Here is a 7,983-nt window from a genome sequence, read left to right on the forward strand (position 1 = left end):
ACAGTATTTACAATCATTACTTACCTCAATCCGGTCAAAACTCTAGCCCACTATGCCTTGCCCGTGTGAATCGACCTCCGGATTTTCCAAATTTAGCCACAATCAGTGCATAATCATTAAAATATGCTAAGGGAACGAAGCCCACTCGAAAATATCTAATTTAACATCAAAATCACGAAATTGCTCAAACCCGGCCCCCGGACCCACGTCTCAAAATCCGACAAAATTAACATCAATGAAATACTCATCCACTCACGAGTCTATACATATCAAGAACACTGAAATCGGAGTCCAAATAACCCCTCAAATCTCCATTTAAAGGCCTCTTAAACTCAAGCCCTAATCCCCAATGTTTCTTCCTTAATCTCCACTAAATCATGAATAAACAAATGGAAAAATGATATTAATTCTAAATAAATAATCTTAGGGAACTTACCCAACTGATATCTCCTGATTCCCCTTGAAATCCCATGCTTTAGCCTCTTTCCCGTCTTCAAAAATGATGAACTTAGCAAAATTTAGCGAAGAAGACAATAAATAACTTCTGACCAGGGATTTTCGCATCTGCAATCCCTAACCGCTTCTGCGGTACTGCATGTGCGGTCTAAGCCTCCGCTTTTGCGGAAATTCACTTACACAGCCTACATCGCATCTGCGACCAAACTTCTGCATTTGCGACATTGTAGATGCGGTCAACATACCGCTTCTGCAGTGCTCATCTGGCCATTTTTCGCTTCTGCGATAGATCACCTGCATCTGCGGCGCTGCACCTGCAATCCCCAATCCGCAGGTGTGAAAATACCAGAAGCAGCAATATCAGCTACTGCAACAAAATTCCAATCTATCCATTAACCATCCGAAATCACCCTGAGGCCCCCGGGACCTCAACCAAAAGCACAAACATATCCTAGTACCTTATTCGAACTTGTTCCAATCATCAAAACACTTCAAACAACATCAAATCAACCAAAACACATCGGATTCAAGCCTAAGTTTTCAAAAATTTCCGAAATACGCTTTTGATAAAAAACCCGGCCAAACCACGTCCGAATGACCTAAAATTTTGCACACACGTCACAAATGACACTACGGAGCTATTACAACTTCCGGAGTTCTATTCCGACCCCTATATCAAAATCTTACCTATCAACCGGAAAACGCCGAAATCTCAATTTCGCCAATTCAAGCCTAAACTTTCTATGGACTTCCAAAATGCATTCTGATCACGCTCCTAAGTCCCAAATCACCTAACGGAGCTAACCAAATCATAAAAATTTCAATCCGAGATCATATACAAACAAGTCAAATCTTGGTCAAACCTTTCAAATTTCAAATTTCAAGCTTTAAACTGAGAACTGTTTTTCCAAATTCATTCTAATTACCCTAAAACCCAAAACCAATGATTTACATAAGTCATAATGCATCACACGGGGCAAGTAATGCCCGAGAACTGGCGAGCAAAGTGCAAAAGCTCAAAACGACCGGTCGGGTCGTTACATATAGAAGGATTTTTTTTTGAAAGAAAATCAAACTTAGTTCCTAAAATAGTAGTGGTGACACCAAAAAGAAAAAAAAGTATATAAAAATTAAAATAGTTGTAGTACTTAATATAACTAGGGATATTAATTAAAAAAAGAGAATAAAGTTTTTTTTATAATGAAAAGAGCTATTTGATCCTAGAAATAATAGTATGATATTGTAGAGTAAAATATAAATTAAAACGATAAAGAAAGAAAATGATACGAAAACAGTAAGCAGTATTATTGTTAATAAGAGAAAACTAACAACGTTACTAGTATTAATAGTTACAGTAGTAACAAAAAAAAGATAATAATAATAATAATAATAATAATAATAATAGTAAGTTCTCAAATTAGTAACAAAACAATTAATCTGAAGTAGATGTTGCCAATCCCCAGCAACGACGCCAAAAATTTGACGAGTGTCTAGCGTGTGTATAAATTAAACTCGTACTCTGTCAAATTATAGTATAGAAAGATATCGAGCCCACAGAGATTGGTTTATCTATTCTATAGACGTTTCTTGTTTTAATTACTATTTGAGAAAATCAGAAAGAGTTGAGTTGTAAATTAACTAACTAAAAATGCATGAATAGAGCAGTAGAAAATATTTTACTTTTCACAAATATAATAAAAAATGTTGGGATCTTGACTTCACTTAATATTTCTATTATATAGTAGAATTATTATTCTTCAATTTCTATTTCTCAAAAATGTATAAATGTCTCTCACGATTACATTTATATATTATTACAATTATTGAATAATTAATTGCACTCCTCTCGGTTATACGAATTAATCGTTAAAATGGTAATATTAAATAACCAGAAATATATACTTGAACTAAAACATGCTATTTTTAGTAGGTCCCTTTCAGTTACCCTACTTGTTATAACCGATTACTACAATATTCGCCTTTTTCGATGTCAATTTTAACATATAAGAGCTAGATGTCACAAAGTAAAAGTTCACATCTATCAATACAAAAATTTACTATGTTAATTCTTCCGCCTCTTTCGATTACAAAATTAGTAAGAAGTTAATATATAGTACGAGATAGATAGATGTTAATAAATTAAATAATGTCTAACTATAAAGAAGATAAAATTTAAATGAAAAGCTTCGGCTCAAGTATGTGAAATTGATGAATAATATCCACTATTATATAGAAATATTAAGATCTGTCATTCTCCCAACACAAGAAATGTTACTCCATAATGGAGTTAGTACTGACAACGAAAATATTCTTAGTACTAACAACAGAAATATTCTTGCCCATTAAATAAGAAAATAGATAGAAATATTCAAGGAGAATAATTCCCACTATTTAATTAAAAATGGGAACTAGAGTAATTTCCTACACTGAATAACTGAAGAAATTGATATCGAAAACTTATAATTAGAAAGTAAGATATATAAAGTTTCTGCTCCTCCTTCCACGCCCCTGCCAACTAGCTCCAAGTTCCCATTTTATAGCTTCACTTGAGAGCTTTTGGTAAATCATGTTTTCATCTGATTTGCAAATTTTTGATTTCCTTTCTTTTGCATTTGATGGTCACGGGCTTGCAAGCTAAGCTTGAAATCACATTCAAGCTTTCTGTATGATTTCTTTTTTGTATTTTTTTCTTCTTTCTTTTCTTCTTGATTGATTTTTTATTATTATTATTATGATTATTATTATTATTATTATTATTATTATTATTATTATTATTATTATTATTTTGTACTTTTTTATTATTTTTCCTGCAATTAAAATATAAACAATAGTATTTAAATTAAAAGTAATACTTATGTATGCATGTTGTTTTCTTCCTATCAGCTTCTATCTTCTTCTCACCTGACTCGATCCTCTTTGTGAGGTCCTCGAGCATCTTTACAATGGCGGGGTTGGCTGCCGACCCGTTGTTGCTTGATCTCTCTGGTACCTGCTCGGCTGGGGGAGCCATCCCCGATGCTACTGTGCTGGGAGTTTTCTGGTGACTTTGCAGCTAAGCAATCACCAGCTGTTGTGCCTGTAACATTTCAAAAATAACTTGAAGGCTAACCTCTCGTTCTTTCCCAGTTGGGGTTTTCTGAGCTTCTTGTTGGTCTCCTTGGTGCACGCTCCTGTTAGTGTGGGAGCTTATATCGGCGTGTTGAGCATCGCGTGAGACCGCATCTATGGGAATTGGTTCTGGTGCATTCTTAGGGTTTCGTGGTGGTACACCAATACCTGGAACATCCACACCATTCTCTCCATGGTCCTCAAGATTGTTGTTTACTGAGTTAGACATTTTGACCTGAAATCAAAGATCTTGGACAAGAAAAGGTGTGAAAGGTAACATGCGTTATGTAGTTAAGCCAGCAAGAAAATAATCACTATTATTTTTAGCCCCACGGCGGGCACCAAACTGTTTACCGTAAAAATGGTAATAACAATTAAATTTAATTTTATGGTTCTAAAAATACGTGATCTATTTTTATTCTAGTTGTTGAGCAAGTAAGATATTAAAGGTCAAGATTATAGTTAGAGACGATGTGATAATCAAACCAAACTGCTGGAGGTCGGGGCCTCGAGCTACCATATATAAGGCCTCGAGGTCGTGTCTAGAGGCCGGTTTAGGGCAATCGAGGGAGGACTAACAATTTTGAGAGCTAAAATGATGGCTCTTTATGATCAATGACAAGCAATAAATGACGAACAATAAATATAACACAATGAATGTAAGCAATAAATGGAAGCAATGAGATCAAGAGAATGTGTTAGAGAGTACAGAGAATGTTTTTGTATATTCAATATTGAGAATCAGATGTCTACAAAATGGCAAGGATCACCTTTATATATGAGGGGGAATCCCAACATAGTACAAATATATTTATTACAAAGATATGGGGCTGGTACAGCTTTTTAATGCTATGGTACGGGCTTAGGCTAGCCTGACAGACTTTGTCGACTCTAGCTACGCGCCTTGGGAACTTCCCACTTTTTTACCATAGCCGCTGATCTATACTGCCTCGAGGTCGGGCATCGATAGCCCCTCGGGGGTGAATCTCGACCAAAGCCTCGAGCCTTTGAAAACGTGCTGATGAGGCATCATAATATCGAAAAATGGGACCCTTCTATTTTACCGTATACAAGTAATTTGAGATAATTCTTAATTATGTGGGCAATTGATTAATTATTGGATAGTGGGAGATTATCAATTAATTATGAGATTAGTGGTTAATTAATGGTGATTTTGGATAAAGCTTTAACTACCAACCAAGAAGCCTTGGTTGGATATGACTCTTAAGTCATGCATCTTTGTGTCACATATTGAAGATTTTGTGGCTTAGTCACTATTTAAATGGGGCCCATACCTAAATATTAAAAGAGACTCTCTAATTCACTATTCAATATGTACAAAGTTCAAAGAGATATTCTGCAACTCATTCATAAAATTAGCAATTTGATTTTGCTACAAAAATCCTAGAGATATTCAGCAACTCATTCATAAAATTAGCAACGTGATTTTGCTACAAAAATCCTACGAGACTACCTAATGTTATAGCAATGGGATTTTGCGATTCTAAGGAGGTACGATGCAATCTTTCTCAAGAACATCATACGGATTTTCCCCTACTTCGATCTGTCGTTACGTGTTGTTGAAATTGACGTGTGTTAGAAGGATTGTCAAGAGAATCGACTCAGGTATGTTAAGGTTATCCCTTCTTTCTTTTTGGCATGATCCATACGATACAAACGAAACGAGCAAATGCACAATTTCCATAAATGACTTTATTCATAGAAGTATTAGAGGTGCCTATGTTCTTGATTCCCCATATGTCATATTATTCTATCATATGTTCACGGGTCTCAGAAAATACGTAAGTTGATAAAGTTTATTTCATGGTATTAATCAAAGGCATAATGGTTTTATGACACTCCGAAAGATTTTATTGACATATTTCTCATGCATTGCATTCATTCACGTTGACACATGATCAGATGGCATTATATACATGTATGTATATATATATATATATATATATATGTATGTATGTATATATATGTATGTATGTATATATCTATGTATGTATGAGAAAAGGTTATGGCGTTATATACGTACCACCACCTGATCAGCTGGTATACATTGATGATTTTGCTTATAGTGACCGAGATGATATGATGGGATGCCCTCTGATTATGTTATGAAACATGTACCTATGCATGACATGACATTCATACGCATATGCATGACACTATAAGTATTTCATGATTTACAGAGTTGTCCAGACTTACAGGTTAAGTCATGTACTCTATATTTCTTCCATGTCTTTTACGTACTTACTTATGTGCCTTACATACTCAGTACATTATCCGTACCGACATTCCTTTTGCCTGGGAACACTGCGTTTCATGCCCGCGGGTCCCGATAAACAGGTCGAGATCCTCCAAGTAGGCTATTAGCTCACCAGAAGATGTTGGTGCGCTCCATTTGCTTCGAAGTTGCTTGTTTGGTTAGTATGATTTAGACGTGTATTATTTGGTATGGCGGGATTCTAGCCCAACCTTTATGAAAAATTATGTATTCTTAGAGGCTTATAGATAAATGTCATGTACGTAAAAGATTATATGGCCTTGTCGGCCTATGTCCAGTATACGAGTGGTTATTTTGGTCTTATAGGCCCGTATGTCTTATGTATAAGTTGGTATCATATGTTGTATTCTACTTATCTCATGGCAGCCTTCCATCTTAGTTATCTCTGATAGTATGACATGAAAAGATACGTTATATTGGTACTACGTTGAGTAAGGTACCGTGTGCCCGTCGCAGCCCATCGTTTTGGGCCGTGATAGAAATTCCCACAGACGACGCCAAATTATTTGACCAAAAAAGGTAAACATTTGATTAAACTAATTAATTTTATGTAACAAGGGGTTAAACCAAGTTAATGATAATATCTCTAGATTTATAACTAGTTAACACAAATATTGCAAGACAATGTTGAGAGGGGATTAAATGCAATATGCATTTAATATTCCGAAAAGCTTCAGTCATGATAAGAGGATATCATTCAATAAATGACAATAAATGGCATTAACGTAAATGATGAGAAAGATTCACCCAATATTGAATGAGGTAAATGATTTTTCTTTTTAATAATGATGAGTGACAAACAAATCCTAGAATATTAGAACTATTCTCAGACATGATGGAAAAGTATGGAATAATGGAAGGAATAATCTTATTAGAAATGTAATGTTTGTATCTTTTCTAGAGAGAGAGAAACTTCTTCTCAAATCAATATTACATGCCTTTCTCCTTATCTCTTTTTCTATTTATATGGGGCATATCCCCAGTCAACACTAAAAGTACAAGTAAGGAAATTATTCAATGGAATATTCTCCTAAATATCCTATTTCAAAACTAACCGTTACTATTGCTCTTGATACTTGACCTCGGCCGTTATTGACTGTCCGGCTATGACCTCCACTGTTTACTAGTCGACCTCGACCACCTTACTTTTTGTAATACCATTTCACGTTAAATCTCCTTGAGGTGGATTTTGACCTATACACAACCGAGATATCCCGGTCAAGCAAGCCTACTTGATGCCTTCTACCCAACCATACCCATGAATAATGTGAGGATCAATAACAAGAGTTAAACATGAGAGGATAAATTGTGCAACATCAATTTTTATCACTTTTAGAATCTTCATTTCCGATTTCCAAAATGTTACATTTCATAGTTAAAAGTGGGAACATGTATGATATTCACAACATTTTTAGTCTGCTTCCCCAATCAAAATACAACTAACACCGTGTCGATGAAGCCTCTAATGGAAACAAAAGAATAATTTGAAAGTGCTGATGACAAGGTCCCGACTAACCTCAAAATACAATGTACAAGGAGCAAAAGACACAAGACCCAGATAGGAACTGGGGCTCACCGAGTCAGCTGACGAGAAGGTATACTGCTAGCAATGATCAATTTTGCCTACTATGGAGCCACATGCATCCATTAAAGATGCAGCATTCCCAGCAAAAGGGACGTTAATACATATGAAATAGTACTAGTATGTAAAGCTAAACACCCTCTTAATGAATAGAGCAACAACACAAAAGGAGAGAAATATGAGATCAATGAGAAAATCAAATAATAATAAAATACCCAGTCAAGAGTGAGGTAAATCTTCAAGTAAAAATCAATTTTTTAGGTTGGAAGATCTTTAGCACCGATACACCACTGTGCTTATAGCACAAAGTCCGATTTCTGCCTGATCGGCTAAGCCGTCTCACCCCAAAGTATGAGGTTTAACATAAAAATATAATACCATGATGTGCGCGGCATGGTGTACGATATCTGCTTGTCATGCTATTTTTGATTGTCACGCTAAGAACGTGATGTTTGCTATGCCGGGATTGCCAAGGTTGGAATGGAGGGGCTCTTTGGGTCACATTCCCAGTAGAGTGATTTTATTCTGAGGGCTCAATAAG

Source organism: Nicotiana sylvestris, chromosome 2 (genome assembly GCF_000393655.2).
Source record: "Nicotiana sylvestris chromosome 2, ASM39365v2, whole genome shotgun sequence".
Taxonomy (NCBI): Eukaryota; Viridiplantae; Streptophyta; class Magnoliopsida; order Solanales; family Solanaceae; genus Nicotiana; species Nicotiana sylvestris.